The 20352-nt window shown below is 36.8% G+C and overlaps 1 protein-coding gene and 1 long non-coding RNA gene across 4 annotated transcripts in view; both read left to right on the plus strand.

The window, feature by feature from the left end:
• LOC311094136 overlaps positions 1–20352 on the plus strand; it is a 683555-nt gene that overhangs the window by 71650 nt on the left and 591553 nt on the right. The gene's annotated exons all lie outside the window — the stretch shown is intronic.
• The window catches only part of znf516 (zinc finger protein 516), a 46302-nt gene continuing 31750 nt past the window's right edge, over positions 5801–20352 (plus strand). For 2 of the 3 annotated variants that reach the window (XM_084130659.1, XM_084130658.1), the window contains exon 1: positions 7866–8098. The gene's annotated coding sequence lies outside the window, so the exon portion shown is untranslated. Of the gene's footprint in view, positions 6038–7865; positions 8099–20352 lie in introns of those variants that run through there. The other variant, XM_084130660.1, reaches the window with a different exon arrangement.

Raw genomic sequence — 20352 nt, forward strand, 5'->3', positions numbered from 1 at the left:
CTTTAAAAAAAAAAAAAATGATGTTTTGAACTTTCAGAGAACATTAGAGAATAATACATACGGAGAACTATAACGTTTCCATAACTAAATCAGAAACGTTAGCAAAATGTTCCGAGAAAATTTTTTTTTTGTAAGCTGGGTCAGTTGGATGTTCGTCTAACATTTTTTTTTTCTTTATGTTAGTACTTGTTTCGGAACGTTCAGGCAACATTTAAAAGTAACATTCCCTTAATGTTTACAAGGGGATAAAATTATCCGTTTTTTTTTTTTTTTTTATGGAAAATTCAGAAATAATTTTTTCATAACTTCATAGAAACATTAGCAAAATGTTCTAAGAACATATTTTTGTTAGCTGGATAATAGCTGTTGTGTAGTCCGAACCACAAAGCTATCTATGTGACTTCAGGACACATAATAAACCCCTTTCGCCCATGAGCGGCTGACTCCAGCCCTGGTCCTACTCTGAGGTAATGTCATAAACATGCCAGACTAGCGTTTTTTTCTGCAGCCTGACAGAACAAATCTATCAGCCATTATTAGGCAGAGCTCCTGAGCATCCATGACAAGGAAACACAAACCTTTTTATGCTGTTTTAATAGAGTCGATCTCCTGTCCCAAAACTAATTACAGGTACAAAGAGACACTGCCAGATGAAAGCATCTCATGGATGATGAGAGGCCAAATAAATGTGATTTGCGCATTAATGGACGACAGAAGAGTTTCTGCAGCATCTCCAAGTTCTGTTCGGGAGTGTCAGTCTTTGAATAAGCCTAGAATTTTTTTACCACCATGGTGGAGTCAAGTCAAGGATCCAGGCTATGAAAACAAAGGCTGCAGGTTCAATTGCAGACTAGGAAGGGCCCTGGAGAGTTACTGAGATCCTCTTTTTGCTCAATGCCCTTGAGCAAGGCCCTTAATCTTAAGGTGGTCCAGTGGGACCTTCCCTGCTACACAGTATGTGCACAGAAAATCTCTTTAGATAAAAAGTATTCTTATAACCTTCTGTGGTAGGCCTACCCATTATGGTCTAAAAATGGAATATTTCCAAATAGTTTTTTTTTTTACATTTTTTACAACAACAACAAAAAAAAGCTCTAATAAAAAAAAATACTAAATAAAGACAATATAGCTTTGGCAACCTTATCAATCTTAGTTAAAGGTAGGGTAGGCAATTTCAGAATGGCTAGCAATAGTAAGCTAGCTTTGAAAGCATGAGATCCCACCTTCCCTTCAGAGTGTCTCCCAAGCCACACCTCCTTCAAAACACATTATGCACACAGCAGAGTCTACAAAGCGTCACGAGAGATGGCGTTAAATTACCTCGTGTCTCAAACCACATAACATTGCAATATTAATGAACGTAAACAACTTACAGAGCTCTTACTTGTACCACCTGACTGCTGCAGATTTATTTCAGCGTTGACATAGAAACATAAATCCGAGTCTGAGGACGTGAACAGCTCTGGGTAGAACGTCACGGGTTGCCATCTCGTAATTACGGTTAGGATATGGTGTGAACGCAACATAAGCTCGTTGTTTTGGTTCAGGAGGAACTGTAAAGGATGACTGCTGTTTTTTGGCAATCGGTGGCTGTCTGTCTCTGCATAGCCTTAACGGAACGCGCTGATGACGTGTGATGTCTGTGCGAGCTGGGTGCGCGGATGTATGGACATGTATTTATTTTAGACCAAAAACTGTTTAGAAAACAAATTGCCTACCATACCTTTAATTGTACCCCCAGACAGCAACATAGTGTCGGCCCAGATCCGGCCCACATCTGGTACACGTGGATCTGGGCCGACATTATTGTATGTTGCTATCTGGGCCACAACCTTAGTCAGTTTTAAGAGTTAATTATTTCCTGACCTTTCTGTAGATTAAACACATGAAAGATAAACTGTATCTGTGTTATTTGTACATAAACACAATTATATATACTTCCAAATAAATAAATAATTGCATAATAATAATCATCACATAAATAACTTCAACATAATTGAGACCATTCTAAAAATTCCCAATGACGAAATGCATTACTGAAATTCCACCACGGTAAAATAGACATTAGCAATATTTTCTCAGTTTAAAGGGGTCATGAACTGGCTTTTTTAAATTTTTTATATTGATGTCTGAGGTCAACTTATGACATTCACATTCAAAAACATCAAAATGAAAAAGTAATAGGCTATTTTCTACCCTGGTTTTGAGCCTAGCTCCTGAAACGTTCGGTTTTTATGGGCGTGCCACATTGAAGACTTGGAAGTAAACACCCACTGCTATGATTGGATAACAGTTTTGCATATTATAATGAGTTTCATGTAATGCGCAAATCGGTGGGCGGGGCTAAACAGGCAGTGTTGAAGTAGGCGTTGATCTTCTTCTGCGGAGGCGGTGTTTGATACCCTTTGACGTCATAGATCCCCACTTTGAAAAACCTGTCGTTCGCTGTGCCTGGTGTCAATAACAGCTTTTATTGGACTAACAAGGACGTTTTCAGTTCTGAAACTTACAGGATATTCTTATAGTATGATGACCTCTTATATGTCAAAAGCTCAAGGAAAATTTGATTTCTCAGTTCATCACCCCTTTAATATGCAAAGTTGATCTGTGTCAACTCAAAACCAACGTATAACAATATGTAACTGCTCTTTTTAACATCTGATGATTGTTGTAGATTTTTCCAAAAGCGCAAAAAAATTGAAGGAAAATCGAACATCATATCAAAGAGGGCTAAAGGCTATTAACAAAAATCTCAGAGGTGTTTAGATTTAGTGTTGTTTATGTTGTAACGTTAATGCTTTTTATCAGTGCTTCAGTATCTTAAAAAGCAAGTAAATCAAATCTACGTTCAGGACATGATTCGATCAACACAATTTCTAGCACTTCATGACTTCAAATGTTTTACTTCGTTTCCATTGTTGTAAGACAGTGAATCCCGAAACAAAAGAGACTGACTTATAAGAATGCAGAAGTACAGAAAACCCAACTGAACAATGTTTTAAAGCTGAAAAATCAGCAGGAGCGGTGTGTAAACATAACACTTAAATGAGAGAACTCACAAAGAATTGACCACAGTGCACCTTAATTGTCTCAGGATTCAACTCCTGTCTGCCTCTTTTTGTCTGAATAGATTAGTCCCCAGGTCAAAGTTTGGCGGGCCACCGCTCACCCTCCCCCCGTCATGAAATATTCACCACATTCTGCTGTTGTCAAAGCAACAGGCCTGACACCGCAAATCACAAAACAAGGGATTAAAGCAGAGGGGTTAAGTATATAAAATGCAGGTTTGAAATGTTTTAACCAATGAGAAACCAAAATGCATGTGCTGGGTTGACCTATATAGACTTCCTTTTCCTGCAACATTCTATACAAAATGATGCATCATATTCCGCTTCAGAGAGTAACTGATGTCACTGATAGGCTACTATATGTCCCAGATTTAAAGTAGATTCTTGCTGTTTTACTACAGTGCCAAGAGATGGCATCAGTTAAAAAACATCTTACGAGTAGTTTTCAGATAAAACGGCTGCACCTCAAGTGCACCAAGTTCTAAACCAGCTGATTGAACGTGTAATTCTGTTGTCTCTATAAACCGCACAGTTGGAGGGGAACAGGAAAAGCATTCTACACTTCTTGATGGAGCCTGTGAACTCTGACCTGCTGGAAGAATATTCACATGCATCCTCCCCCACTTCTCTCTCTTTAAACTACCTCTCAGAGTCAAAGTTGTTCTGCTGTTGAAAACAACAGGTTGCTGCTTTCAGATCACATGTTTAATAACCAAGAAGAATCTGTAGTGCAGAGGAGAATGCAAACACATTCTGCAGAATGCAAACACCTCAAGAATGGAAGGAGAAGAAACAAGCGTTCTTTGTGAGGGCAAAGTGTGTCTGCAATGCAAATACACTCGGGATTAAACTGAATAGGTTGCAGCCTAAAGGATGCATTTAATGTAAAACTTTGAAACAACAACCCAGCTAACAGGGAACGTTCTCAGAACTTTGGCTAACGTTCTGGCAAAGGCTCTCTCAAACATTGTTTGACATTGTTTGAAAAAGTTGGACGTTTTGAAAGTTCACAGAACATTCAGAAATAATGCTTTCAGTACTTAATGTTAACATTAGCAAAACGTTTCTTAGAACATATTTTGTTGGTCTGGAAACAAACATTTAAATGGACACACATTCTCAGGCTCAAATGTAACCCCCCTTTCCGTGCTCCTGTTATAAATTTGACTGTTTCATTTGTATTTCACATGTGATAATTTATACTCATCTTTCCCCCCTTGTGTCCAGACTCCTGTGTGTGAGGTTTTGTGTGTGCCTGAGAGGAATTGTGGGGTGAAAGAGTTCAAAATTGCCCTTCCCCCACAACCAAAAAATCCATCGACTCTCGCTCATGGACTTCCATCTCAAAAACAAGCCCTTAAAAGGGTGCCAGTCCCGATTACCACGGACCAGGCCTAATTGTACCCTACTAATTTGTCAAGCATACACAAAAGAGGATTAGACAGAATAAATGATGTATTAAAATACTAAATATGATAGGAAATGTGTGAGAAAAAACAATAGTTAGCAGAACACGCATTGTTAGGCGGGCAGCTGTGGCGTTCGATAATTGCGCGAATGCGTTGATTAATGATCAAAGCTGTGGGCCTGAGGTAGTGTGGCTGGTGGTTAATGACAGGGGTGAGTCTGGGATTAAATATGAGATGGGTAAGTGGAGATGAGGGAGTCAGGTTGCATGTCTTTTCAGACCTACTGTTCATACTGGAGCATTGTGAGCGGGCGAGGGGGAGGCACTGGGGCCCAGCGGCAGCCACAAGCGACAGCTGTCACAGCCTCTGGTGAGAGCCACTAATGACCACTCTTCACATAGGTGTCCTGCAACAGCTCTAGCCAAACAACTACTGCATGATCCACTTCTGCATGGCAGGCCTGAAAGTTATGTAACAAAGAGCTGAAATGATAAAAGTTTGACTGCTGACTTTAAATCGCATTGTTTGTTTTTTTAAAGGGCAAGTGTGGTGAATAAAAAAAGCATTTAAAGGAGCAGCTCTATGAAAATCAGTTTATTCAAGTAAAGGACTAGTAACACATAAATAAAGATTACAACAAGATGATAAAAAATAATACACACCATTATGCAACTTCTAAATAAAATATAGAAAAGCCTGCATGTGTGTACATCATGTGCACCCTTTTAAATCTATGTAATCATTTTTCTGCCAAAAACAACAACAACAAAAAAAACTCAAGTAACTAAATTATTTTCTGAACACACACATGCATGCACATATATCTATCTATATATTGGGGGATGGGGTTAATACTTCAAAACAAAAGAGGATTACTTCAAAAATAATATTAATACATAGCAATAATAATAGGCTAATTTGTTTTTAGACTTTGTTTTGCTTTTCTTTTTTAGTTACACCACATAGATAGTTTGACTCAAAATTACTTTTTATTCACACATCAACTATTTTTTATTTTATTTTTGTTGTATATTGAAATGTATCGTGAAAAAGCAAATAGATCAGAGAAACAAAAATGTAACAGCCATACAGCCTTATGTGTGTTATCTTTTCCCAAATAATTTCATTAGCTATAATCATAAACTGTCAGTCATCATACACTATCACTTTGTTTGCCAGACAGAGATTGCCATTACAGAGTAATATTACCATTACAAGTCTTCTCAACGCCAGACTTCTGGATCACCTAACTTTATGCTGAACAAACAATAGTCAATGAAAGAGGGAGGTACGGAACCATTGCCGCTCCAGGTGTCGCACGAAACACACGGGGCACTTCGCTGTCGATCCGTCTCGATCTGGATGAACGTCGGTCGATGTCATCACATTGTTTCCTCGATCTACAAACCAAGACGATGTGATCGCTTTGATTCGCAATTTCAACGCTGTAGTCATTTGGAAACTGCGGATGCCACTCAGTTTGTCATCATCATCTCGGAGTGTCACCTTGCGTTTGTGCCGTTGCCCCACAACTTCATTACGTCATTTATATGTACCGAGGTAAGTTTCGAATCGAATTCTGAGAAAGAATCGATCATAAACAGTAGGATCATGTAATGTGTTAATAATAGTTCGCTACTTTGAAGGGAGATTGGACGAAGAGATTTCGCTTGGACTTGCTGTCGTGATGTGAATAGGCATTGTTTCAGCGCTGGTGGTGTAACTGAGATTAAGATTAGAGATCATTCTATTGGCAACTCACTTTAATGATAGTCACACATTGAATTATTCCCTTCTTTATTGTAAATAGCCTGTCGTGTCGCACTCACATATAACCTCTGCCATAACCCATTCTGTTTGTCCATGCGCTATTTTTAGGAAGTTACTCTTCTGAAGAGCTTCAACCATTTGTATGGAAATAAATAGGAAGGAATTTAATAATTCTGCTGCATACGTATCATTCCATAATTCCATCAACGAGTCTTTTAATACTTTTGAGGAAGACATTTTTGAAGTAAGAAATTGTAATTGTAGATTTGCTGCACTCAGCAGTCTGTTGCTGGTGAGATCGAATAGATCATTTCTGATTTCTACATAGCATGTCGTCTATAACAAATCAGAAATAAATTAAATCATTTTTTGGTAAAGAGTGTGTTTAATGAGTTTCCACAGACTTTTTAGAGGTGGCAAACATATAGGCTACAATCCGCCTAATTAGGTTATAATATTTGTTTATTTTATTTAATTTATTACTTAAAATATTATAATCGTGAGAAAGCAGGCTTTGTGGTTTTAGTACAATGACTCAGATTAAAGTGCTTTTGATTCACTAAAAATAACCGACTCATAAGAGCCATTTTGTACGATCGCTCTGTATGTTTTTGATTCACTAAACAGACTCGTAAGAGTCATTAATTCGGGAATCGTTCTACCCCGGTTTCGCTGCATGTTTTTGTTTCGCTATAACGAACCGACTCGTAATAGAGTCATTCGAGCTACAGTAGTTGCGTTGTATTTTTTGATTCATTATAAAGAACCGGTTCGTAAGAGAATCATTCTGAAATCGGATTATGCTGGCTGCAACGTTGTAGGCCTACATTCAGTAGCGATGTTTGTTTAAACAACTGTTAACCCTATCAGCAGTGTTCCGAGATTGCACATTCAAGAATTTAACGTTGTGAAAACCATTCAGATCGGTATTTGCTAAATGGAACCTGTTCCTAAGAACCCACCGGTTCCCAATATCTGTCATCATTCAGAAATGTTAAAAGCTTTTGAGTTGGCAAGCCGAAGTTTCGTGTGTATTTTAACTTTAGGCGACTTGACGCCACATTTATTTACTTGAGTTCATAACCTTTAGGCCTATCTATAACGCAGATATAACGACCAGCTTGCTTTTATTTACTCTTTACTCATGTTAATTTAACAACAGTCACTATGCACTATAAAATGCATTAATTCTGCACAAATCGTTAATATTTTAACTATGATCAAGCCAAGCTCAGGAAAACAGCCGTGCATTTACATAAACTTGTTGATGCAGAGCAACACATGATAGTCTACATAACTGAAAACCAATTATTTTAGATGGAAAAAGCATAGGCTACCATGCAATGCCAGGCATTAAATTAGGTTACAGCTATCTTCCATCTTCCTATTGATTTTTTTCGACATGTTTAGGCATACGTTCAACATGATCTATTATTAGATTATTATTTTTTATAATAGCTACACAATAGGGATCAATTGCTTCGTATGGTCTCAAATCTAAACCCAATGTTACTTTCAGAGCTATTACAGTCTAGGGCGGGGCTTTGGTGCTTTACTTTTTTGTTTTGTTCAGTTTTTTCCCCCTCCCCTCTCCCTGAAAGCTTGTCGGATGCTTGTCAGTTCGCATTTAGCTTACCATTATCAAGGCTCAAAGCCTTTGGAGGACGACGGACTGCGATTTACAGGGAATTTTTGGATAACGGTCCTGTTGAATTGGGATCTTCACTATACGGGGATAAGGAATAGGCTATATGAATGAAGCGTTTGAAAAGCAGCAGAGGATGTTCGTGCTTCCTAAAGAATGTGCATGCCTGATTTTTCATGAGGACACTTAATAAATAAAAACATATGGTAAGACATTTTACAGTTATAAAACTTAAACTAATTAGGCCTATTGATTATACAGTATGTGATTATCCAGCAAACTTTGATTAATAAACACCTATGGCCAGTTTCAACAAACCTCTAAACTTGAGAAAACCTTTAGTTCTAATCTTAAGTGTAAAAAAAAATAAAAAAAAAAATGTTTTATTGTAACTAGGGGTTTAAGTTTGCATGCTCATTTACATATAAGGAAGGTTTCTTATTTATCATGCTTATTAGTTTCGACACAAACTGTTAAACTGGTTTTTGGTGTTGTTTGATAATGATAATGAGCAGAATGAAGCGGAGGAGGGTGATATGTGTGTGCATTATCATTATCATGGCTGTCATGGTGCCAAGGAACATCTGCTTGTGTGAAGCTGAAAGTTCATGTAACAGTCAAATAACTTGAGGGAGGTTTTTGTGGCAAATGACCCAACGGGCATGTGCAGGGCTCTCTTGTTGTATTATGAGGTGAATTTGCTGGCATAAGGGCTGTTGGGGGGCTGCTGCGGGGATGGCGTCAGCATACTAGTTAATACCCCTTTGCTTTGTGATGAGGGGTCTGTTTCTGGCCAACATGACTTTGAACGGGATACTTCTGCGTGTTCTGGCTTTGCTGGTTTACATATATTGCAAGTGTGACAGTATGGCTTCGTATGGTTAGAAGTGCAATATTTGTGGGATAACGTTTTGTCAGGTGACCTAAAATGGTGTTTCATTGGGTAACATCTTAATTAACTAATTTAATCTCCAAATTTTACTGTGCGCATGTGTAATTTAAACCTAAAGCAACAAACTGCATGCTTTTTCTGAAAAAAAAAGTTAGGGAAGATATGTGAAAATAATTAACTCCTCAAAGTAACAACTGCATATTTTATTGTGTTAGCTAATTTATTTGAGGTGGGTTAAAAAGGTACAGATGACACTAAACAGTTATTCTTGTGTTCTGTGCTGACAGACAAAAGCCTTACCTTGCAGTTGCAATGGAGATATTTGCATAAACCTTAGCTATAAAGTCACTTCCCTTTTATTTGCAGCTGGTTACTGTGCTCAGCCTCAATGAAGCAAGTTGTTTACACAGCTTCTGTTCACGCACTACACACCTTTTGACAGTGCAAATCAAACAGCCTGTTCATTCGGGAATGAGTGAGTGGGTGTTGTACTGCTTGTTCGAGTTGTAAAGAGACCTAAGCAACCTATGAAATCCCAACTGTGACTGTTCTGAGATGTAAGGAAAAGTGATAAGATGTTCAGTGCTTTTTTTTTTTTTTGTGGATTTGTTTTTCTTCTGAAAAGGGCCAGGGGGCTTGGGTTCAACCATTTAAATGTCGAAAGATGTGGTATTTTTGTCTTTCAAGATCCTTTTCTCTGAATGAGAATGAAAAGAGCAGCCTTTTTATGTTAAAAACAGTGATGGCCGAATTGTCCTTTTGATTTGAAATGGATTCCAAACTGTTTATATAGTGACTATAAAAGACTCAGGTATCTAAATATTTGAATATTGGACATTTAATAGTACAAGTCTACCCAGAATGCGCAATATGGACAAATTATGCATCTTCCGCGTAAATTCAGAGGATTAAATAACATTCCTAATTTGACATTTCCCTTTGTCACTAGTCTATTTTCTGTTTGAGGTTTATGGCTTGAACTTGTGGCGACCTTGCAAAATTGACCCTCGACATTCTACTGTGACTTAACAAGCATTTCCAGTCCTCTCGCAAACCCCTAATAGCGCGAGATCCGCTAGCTGGAGGAAGGGACCATTAACATTATCAGTGGCTTTGAGTACAGGCAGTAGGGAGGCTAAAACAAAAGGCACAAGGGTGGCATTGTGAAGGATCAGCAGTAGATTACTGGAATTCTTTTTCCATGGCCTGAATAAGCTTCTACTTCCCCCATCTGGACACATGAGAAGAAAAGCTTACATTTGCAACTTTAATATTTTAATGCCTTTGTTATACTGAAGCAATATGAGGCTGCTTAGCCATTAGTGTCATTTGGATTCAGAAGACATATTGTAATAACGAGTGTCACAAATGTAAGATCCTTTTGGTGAAGTGTGTGCAATAATGTTTTATGATGCGTTCTGTTGATTATTAAAACATTCAGGGAAATAGATTTAACGAGTTGGCATTATTGCTACAGTATGCTTAATGTGTATTATAGTATGTCACAAAGCTGTTAAATGTTTCATTGCTGCATCATTACCCCTTGTTGCTCATTAAATTAAACATACACTCACATGCACACACCCACGTACAGAAACAGATAGATGAGAGAGAGGGTTGGAGGATTGGGTCATGTATATGTCATCAACTGAAGTGCAGTTTTACCTGTTGTGGATTAATTTGAATAACTGTCTGTTTGATAAACAGCTGAATGTTGTACATCCAGTCTAATAGAATCATAATCAGGAAAATGGTGTTCATAAACACACACACACACACAGTTCAGTTTGAGAGGCAAAGTCATTTGCCATTTATCCTCAGGAGCAATAATTCTGAAATGAAATAACCATAAATTTTCTGAATCCTCTCCATTGTGGTCTTAATCCACCTTTGGTTTGAATTACGGCGAGCGAGTTAAATGTAAATGCTCAATTGTTACCTTAATGGGATCATTTAAACAATCATCATTTACTCATCATCAAGTCATTTAAAACCCGTATGAATGGTTTTTCTGTAGAACACAGTTGATGTTAGGCAGAATGTCTGAGCTGCTCTTTTCCATACAATGGACGTGAATAGGGACTGAGGCTGTCAAGCTCCCAAGAGAACGAAAAAATAATAGAAAAGCATTATAAAAGTAGTCTATATGATTTGTGCACTCTATATTAAAGGGTTAGTTCACCCAAACATGAAAATTATCCCCTAATTTACTCACCCTCAAGCCATAGGTGTATATGACTTTTTTCTTTTAGCCAAACACAATCAAGGTCATACTGAAATTAGATTTTGCCCAAATAAGTGCATCCATCTATCATACAAGTAATCCATACGGCTCCAGGGGGTTAATAAAGGCCTTTTGAAGTGAAGTGATGCGTTTTTGTAAGGAAAAGAATCCATATTTATAATTTTATAAACTATAATCACTGGCTTCCGGTAACAGCTTGAGTCGAGTTGCTCTGACCCGGCGTATGACGTAGGATGTAGGAGTAACGTAAGCTTAGGTGAGAGTAGACGCCTCTCGCGGTTCAAAAAAATAGGGCTGGGCAACAAACTCATGCTCCTCTTCTCTTATATCGATATTCTCCCACATTTCTCTTTAAAAATTCTCGTTTTTAATTCTCGCTTCCGCGTTCGTCAATATGTCATGCGTCGGACCATAAGGTCACTCTTCCGCCAGAAATAAACTTTGTTTATAAAGTTATAAATATAGATATTTTCTTAATATGGATAACTCATGGATTACTTTTATGATGGATGGATGCACTTTTTTGGGCTTCAAATTCAAAGGTGCTATTAACTCCCATTATAAAGCTTGGAAGAGCCATTAACTCCGATTGTGTTTGTCTGAAAGACAAAGCTTGAGGGTGAGTAAATATGGGATACTTTTCATTTCTGGGTGAACTAACCCTTTAAGTCATCTTAAAGCATATGGTTGCTTTGCATGAGGAAAAGACTAGGCATAAGACGGTAGGGCTGGGCGATAAAACGGTATCGGTATTTATCGACGGTTCACCTTTATCGATAACAGTAGAAAACATTTTTGATATAACGCTTGATATTTTCACTTAAATGCATGAAAATGTAAATAGACATTAAGTTTGGTTGCACGAACAACCCTCAAGCTTGTGCCATCTCTGGATCATAAACAGTCATATGCCTTGATAAAGGAGCATGCTACGAGTGACAAGCAAACAGCCAATAACAAGTTACGTTGCTGTGGGATTCGGTTGCGCCATCGCCATGTGACATCAGAACACACGAACACATGCAAAAATGAGTGCCGTGCTTGCCGGCGATGAAGAGATTGTGAATAAAAAAGGACATGTCAGCTCGCCAGTGTGGCAGTTTTTTGGTTTCTTTACGTCAGACCAACATCAGAACAACAGTTGTTTGTATTTCATCACCTTTCTGTTATTTCATCACCTTAACGGCTTCCACCCATTGGAATATGCATCATATTGTCCTTCACGGCCTACATCTACCTCACCTCAACAAACAAACCCACAAGCAGTCCACAATGGAGAGGTATTTGGCAACAATGCCTTTTGAGAAATCCTCCAAATGATACAATAATATAACCAACTTGTCATCCTTGCTCACAATTTGTAATGAAGCCATGTATGTGAATATTACTATTTGAGAGTTATTTTTGTATATTTAGTGTTTTAAATGTGAATAGTATTACTTGATATTTTTGTACAAAAATTGTGTTTTGTGTATAGTTATTATCTGTTAATATAGGTTATTGCATATTGATGTTTGGTCACTCTAAAAGCCGAAATTGATTTCATTCATAACATTTTTATCTTGTTTGAGTTTTAGAGGTTTGTATCTACCTCAAAGTTTACCTTGATTGTTCTGTTTACACTTTAACATTGCACACATTTTGTAAGTTTCTTTAACAGTTATTTATTTAATCTTTATATAAGATATAAGAATATATTTGTTTAATTTTTATTTAGTTTTTGACTGTTAAAAACAAAATGATTTATTTTCCTTGAAAAATGGGTAAATTAAAAATACAATGGTTAAATTCAAACTTTTTCTACTGGTCTTTGTTTAAAAAAAGTTATTAACATTCATCAATAAGTATCGATACTGAATGATATGAAACATTATATAGTGATTTTTTTTGCTGTATCGCACATCCCTATAAGACACTCACCATTCACTTTCATTATATGGAAAAGAGCAGCTTTATAATTCTGTTATAAATTACTCTTTTAGTCATACAGGTTTGGAACGACATGACAGTGAATACATTTTCATTTTTGCATGAACTATCCCTTTAAGGAGATAATGTTCTAAGTACATTTTGCTAGCATTCCTATTAAAGGAAAAGTAGATAATTCTGTCATCATTTACTCACCCTCAAGTTGTTTCAAACCTGTATGAATTTCTATCTTCTGCTGAACACAAACGAAGATATTTTGAAGAATGTCGGTAACCAAACAGTTGATGGGCCCCATTGACTTAGGGAAAAAAAAGTCAATGGGGTCCATCAACTGTTTGGTCACCGACATTCTTCAAAATATTTTCTTTTGTGTTTAGCAGAAGATAGAAATTCATACAGGTTTGGAACCGCTTGAGGGTGTGGTTATTATAACATTATTTCTGAACGTTCTCATAATTTTCAAAATGTCAAGTTTTTTTAAAATGTCTTTTTTTTCTTGGTTCTTGGTGAACTTTAGAGAAATCATTAAGGGAATTTTTTTCTTTGTTTTATCATTTTGGAACTATTATGGGGAACTTTTGAATGTTCTCAGAACGATCTACCAAAAAAGAAGTAGTAATGTTTCAAAAACAGACTAAAGGTCCCGATATACTCACGGCGAAGTTGTTTTTCGATCTTCGCTTAGGGGTGAAAAGAAGTGAGAAATACGTGACCAGCAGTATATTGTTAGCGAACAGCACATTTGTAGTAGTCTCATGTAGCCAGACCTTCAGACTGATGGCAGAAGCTTTCATTGGCCAAGGACTGCCCATGAAGACATCTGACCAAAATGTAAAGCAACCATTCACAGTTTGTTTTGTTGTGCGCCATGTTTAGGGGAGTGAAAATGTAAAGTCGATGTCCCTACGATACCGTACGTTCATCTAATAAATTATTTATTCAAGAACGTTGTGCAAGTTAACTGCAAAAGTGGCGCCGCAAACTGTATATACTTCCAGCATATAAACTTCATATAAATCCAGCATTTAGTTGATCCTGATAAGCGTTCATTGTCCATGCGGAAGTTTGATGACACGAGAGCTTTGTTTCCAGACGGACCGTTAAAGAACGCGACACACATGTACCTGTAGAATTCAACCAAACATATGACAACTTCGAAACTCCTGAAGTGTTTCTCATTTTAGTGTGCCTTATGCATCAGATGTCAGCCAATAGTCTGTGGGCGTACGAGGCTATGCCTGCTAACGTTCTAACATTTACACAGGTTGTCACAGGACCCATCATGTTCCAAACAAGTCGTCAAGTTGTTCTAAAGCGGCTATGCGTGATAATTATCATAGCATTGGTGAACTTGACTACATCTTAACTGACAACACAGCTGAGATGACTAATGAGTTTGCAAATAAGAGAACTTAATGAGTTGCCAAATACTTGTTAATGCGCACTCTGCAGACAGATGAACAGACACACGCTCTCATTGAGTGGTGTGTTATGTCTTCGCTGCTCCCCCGGGCCATCTGATGGGGAGCTGGCACTACAGCCGAGCAACTCCAACACGCGTGGTCAACATGTGGGCGGTAATCCCGCTATTAGGGTAATCTGCTCAACCCACCAATCAATAGAGAGCACGCCCATCCTCCATCAGAGCCCTGTAACAGGCAAAATTAGGGCTGAAGAAAAATGATTTAATCACTGGGATTAAGTGCAGCTGAGGGGGAGGAGGAGAGACTCCGCATGAAGAATTTAATTTGCTGAGTTAAGACGTCCAGGTTAAGAGTGAACAGATGTCTTCCGAAATTGGTTGATATTTATTTGATTATATACCTATTTGTGCTTTTTGTTTGTTTTTGATTAGGCACTGAATGGTCAGTGTCTTATAGTAAGTACAGCGTTAGATACATACAAAAAATATACATGAATGTCATTGCATTACATAACCAAATATTAAACCAAGTGCCATTTATTTTAAAGAAACTTTTCAAGCAAAACAATTCACAAAATAATTATTTAGACATGTTCTAGTTGTCTTGGTGGATCATGTCCATTTTTTATGTGATAATCTACAACCTGTGTGAAATGAATTTCTAAATGGAAAAATCCAAAGACTAGAAAAGGTCATTCTAAAAAGTGTCGAGCATCAATGTTTTTTCCACTCGGTTCAATATTTTGGCATAATGCAATACATTTTTAGGTATTTTGCATGTAGTATAGACAATATGGAATGTAATTTTGGTGTAATAAATAAATAATTTTTTAAAAATAACACATTTATATTTTCTGTATTTTTATTTATTAAATGAATGAATATACATTTTATTTAAGAATTATTAATAATAAAATATTTTATTTACTTATTACAAAAATGTCATTCCACTTCATATTAAAGTAATACTGTTTTGTAATTGTGTTTTGATCCATGGCAGTGATTACGGCCTCAATCAGTATAGTAAGATACAGTAAACTAACTGTACTTGTTTTTCCGGAGTGTTAAGGCAGGAATACATGTCTAAATATGCCCATGTTTTGATGTATACATACACAAAGGGATACTATCTGTCTTGACTAAACCTGAAGTGATGGCAGATCCCTTATCTTTTTATTCAGTAATGCTGACTAATCAGCATCACCCAGTGTAGTGGAAAAACTGGCTGGTGGTGTCATGACTGTACGTTACTTGCAGTAAATACAAATGTGTTTTGATCATAAAAACTGTTTTGGAATGATTGTATCCAGGATTTGTGTGTGTATCAGCTGTGTTGGGCGTGCATAATGCCTAGTGTCTAGTGGAGGGCTTGGCACATGCATGAGCTGGCATCAGCGGGCAGAGAGAGAGACAGAGAGAGCTAAGCAAGGCACAGCTTTGGCACAAGAGAGCACAACAAGTGATGGCAGTGTGTATCTTCCTGTCCAACGTTCCAACAGGAACAGGTTGGTACTGTATACTGCACACATCCCTGTTTTTGACCATGACCTCACTGCCTTCTTGTGCAGCATGTATACTTAGTAGAGTTTTTCTGAACCACTGCCGTGGTCTTTTGCCTTTTTAAGGGGATAGTTTACACAAAAATCTATTTATTCACACATCTCATGTTGTTCCAAACCTGTATGATTTTTTTTTTCTCCACCATATAATGAATGTGAATGGCGCTGTAGCTGTAAAGCTCCAACAAAAACATATAAGATGCTTATAAACTCTGTATATTCCAAGCCTTCATAAGCCATACAATAGCTTTGTGTTAGAAATGAACAATTTAATTTGTTATTTACTGAAAGTTATTGTGTGTATGTCGTCTGTATAGTTTTATGGTGCCTTTTTCATTGTTTGAAGACTTTGACAGCTTCAGTTCTTATTCACTTTGATTATATGGAAAATACCAGCCTGTATATTCTTCATGTTTTAAAAATTCATCATGTGTTCAGGAGAGAGTCAATTTGGAGTAAATTTGGAGTCAGTAAGATTTATTTATTTTTTGTAAGAAAGTTTTTTTTTTTCAGCAATGATGCATTCAATTGAAACAGTAAACGTTTACATAATTACAAAATATTTATATTTCCATTAAACGTTCTTTTAAACGTATTATTATTTATCAAAAAATTCAGAAAAAAAAAATATTTTTTGCATTTATGCATTATAAAAATTTTCAACAAATTTCAAAGTTTTCAACATTGATAACAATAACAAATATTTTTTGACCACCAAATCAGCATATTCAAATGATCATGTGACACTGAAGACTGGAGTAATGATGCTGAAAATTCAGCTTTGCCATCACAGGAATAAATTAAATTTTTAAAATAACATTGGATAACTTGTAATAACATTTCACAATATTGCTGCTTTTACTGTATTTTTGCTTAAAGAAATGCAGCCTTAGTGAGCATAAGAAACATTGAAAAATCATACCGACTCCAAACTTTCATTTTTGGGTAAATTGTCCCCTTTATCTCATTGCAGCATAAACAACCATATCATATCAAACAAAGACCAGACCTTTCCAGACCATAGCAATGCTGAAAGATGGTTTCGCAGCAAAGACCGATCATATGATACCATGAAAGGCCAAATTAGACACCAAACCGAACCTGGTTAAACCAGATCATGTTATACATTTAGAACATAATACTCTCCAAACCACAGCACATCAAGACATAACAATGCCAAACTAGACCAAACCTGACGATACTATGCTAAGAACCCTTTTTGATGCTTGGTGATTCAGTAGTGCATATTAATCACACGCTGTCTAACAAATGTTCCATTTGAGATTATAGAAACAAGTCATTGTTGCTATTGGCTGGAAACCACACAAACAGTTGAGGCGACTCCACCCTTAGACAGAACCGAAACAGCTCTTTTTCTCTTGAGCTTGTGATGCAAAGTTCAAACCACCCAATCTGACTGATAGACACCAGGAATTTTAGTTAGTTTCACATAGGTAGTTTCTGCTATGGAATCGCTTTGTAAACTGTCTAGGACAGATTCTGCTATGTAGACTTGCATTGTTAGTTTTGTTTCCTCTCACGTGTCACTGTTAGTGACAGCTGTAACCGCCATAACAACCTCAATGTTTAGATTAGTGATGCCTTTTTTTCTTTCTTTTTTTTTAGATATAATTAACTCTTAAAGCGATAGTTCACACAAGAATGAAAACTGTCATAATTTATTCACTCTTGTGTTGATCTAAACTTGTATGGATTTTTGAACACCATCAGACCCCACTGACTTTCATTGCCTGCACAAAAACATTCTTCAGATTATGTTATTTTGTTTTCTTATTTCGTTATCAAAATTATTCCAATTCGCATGGATCCGCGGAAATGACTAAAAATTCTTTATTATGCAGGACAGACATGTAATTTGGCGATGTCACTTTGTAAAGAAAGCCTGCGCACATATATATTCAAACGCGCATACCTTAGACTAAACATGTAATATGAATGTGCACACCGTCACCGTTTTCACAGATTCACGTTTTTTAAGTTTACACGGAGATGATAACGTTTAAAATAAAAAATCCAAAACTTGCACCTTGGAACCTATTTCAAAGTTTGCGTTCTGGAGCCACCAAACACCATTGTCGTGCAAATGAACGGCCATTAAAAGTTTTCTGTTTTCAGTTGAAAACAGTGTTGTGGAAGCAGCCCCTAAGTTGATATCTAATTATCTTTGCAACAGAAGTGAATCAATCAAAACTAACTTTAGCTGGACAATAACTTTATTCTAGAGCTGCTGGAAAGCCAAAACAATCTCTGTTCCATTAATTTCCTATTATCACTGTAAAGCTGCTTTGAAACAATTCATATTGTTAAAAGCGCTATATAAATGAAGGTGATTTGACTTTTCAGCAGAAGAAACAAAGCCATAGTTACAATCTTTGTTTCGAAGGAAACCATTAACAAGCTGAACAGTTCTTTACATGATTTGTGGAAAGTTGTTTTAAAACTTTAGGAAAGACAAACTCAGCTGGTCCGGGTTTTGCCTTTCACAATCAGATGCTTTTATTTATTTTTGAGGGACTTAAGTGGATAACTTAAAAATTACATTTTACAAAACCACAAGCAAATGACCTGGCAGATCATACTATACTATAAACACTATACTATAGTGCCATATTGCACTATCATACACTATATCAAACGAAATATGTAACACTACAGATGTTGCTATTTAAAGCCAAACTGTTACTCAGTCTTATCAGAGGTTTGTTTGAGTGACAGAGTTATTTGTATACGAGTATCACATTCTTTGTTCACTGATCTGATTTCAAGGATATGTTCTGTTAAAGCAGCGGTGCGTTTGCTCTCCTCTTTATGCAGTGCACTTCTTTGTATTTTAGAAACTTGCTAATAGTGTCTCGTCTCTCTGGAGATGTCCCTGTTGTGCCTTTTTCCTGTGGACTGATTGCATGTGGATTTCAACTAATTGGATCCTGTGGATGTCAAGGCCTTGCTGCTGTAAATTATTCAGAGTCTAGTTTGTCTGTAAAACAACATGTCCAAAAGCACCGCACGTTATATCTTCATTTGTGTGCTTTGTATTTAATGAATTTAATTCATGCTTTGATCGATCGTTGCTTTAAAAATGGATGTACGTATACATTATTTTGAAAGGATTATGATTGTGTAAATGGGAAGGGAGAGTATGTCTTGGTCATGTGGGTGGCCAATGATTTTTATGCTATTTTAAAGTGGAAATATTCAACCCAGGCTCAGTCGAAAAACATGCATTTCTGCAGAATGATATTATGTTGCTTCTTGCACATTCAACACTTTTAAACTGAATTATCCGGTGTGTGGCACTAAAATCACGTTATTTCATCCAAAACATGAATATGAAATAAATGTTTGATTACTTTGGATGTTGTACATATCATTGGAGTTTGAAAATGAAATGCCTGGTGAGTAGGGATGGGAATTGATAAGAATTTAACGATTCCGATTCCATTATCGATATTGCTTATCGATCCGATTCCTTATCGATTCTCTTATCGATTCTTATTGGGTGAGGGAATAAGTACAAATTTGTTTGTATTAACTCGCTTTAATATCTGATCAGAAGACACAGCACAGAGTATACACAAATTATGTGTAGCAACCTCAGAACAAACCTAAAAGTAGGTGAGCTACTTCTCAAAGTAAAGTCCAGGGACCTATAGCCTAGGGCAGTGTTTCTCAACCTGTGTGCCTTGAAAGATTATCAAGAAGAGTGCTTTAGGATTAGGAAATTGACAATTTTCACATTCATTGGTCCAGACAAAAAAATAAATAAAACGGCCATTTACAGTATGTGCCATAAAAACTAAAAACACACACTGAAAACAGTTTAGGAAGAGCTTGTGTCTTTTGGAATATTAACAGTGCTCATTTGGATTAGGCTATTGAGTTACTAAAACAATCTTTGTCAAATAATACACGGGTTTTCTTCACATTTTGAACGTTTTTGTTTCCATTTGTTTAATTTCAAGATCTGATGTGACTTATCCATTGTTGTTTTTACAGCTACAAAGCTGGGAGCACTAAATGATATTCAGTCACATTATACACGCTTTTAACATTAAATAAAGCTCAAAAATAGTACCTGATATTATCATTGCCACACTTTGAGATTGTTGTTCCAGCGCGACGTCGCAGTAAAATAGGATCCGGTTCTCGGTTCCCATCCCTACTGGTGAGTGGAAGTAAAAGGTTAATTGCATTTAAAAATAACTTGCCACCAACACTAAATCCTACCCTAACCCTAACCGCTTGCTTCTACAAGTCTTTGAGTTTTTTCATCAGGTTTTGTGTTTCGATTTTACCCAAACGCTGTGCATTGCTCTACCAGGTGAGGTACTGAGCAAGTTTACTATGTCAGAAGCCATACATGGAGCTATGGTAAAAGTGTTTTGTATTGT

Source organism: Abramis brama (assembly GCF_963993115.1).
Source record: "Abramis brama genome assembly, chromosome: 12".
NCBI classification, from domain to species: Eukaryota; Metazoa; Chordata; class Actinopteri; order Cypriniformes; family Leuciscidae; genus Abramis; species Abramis brama.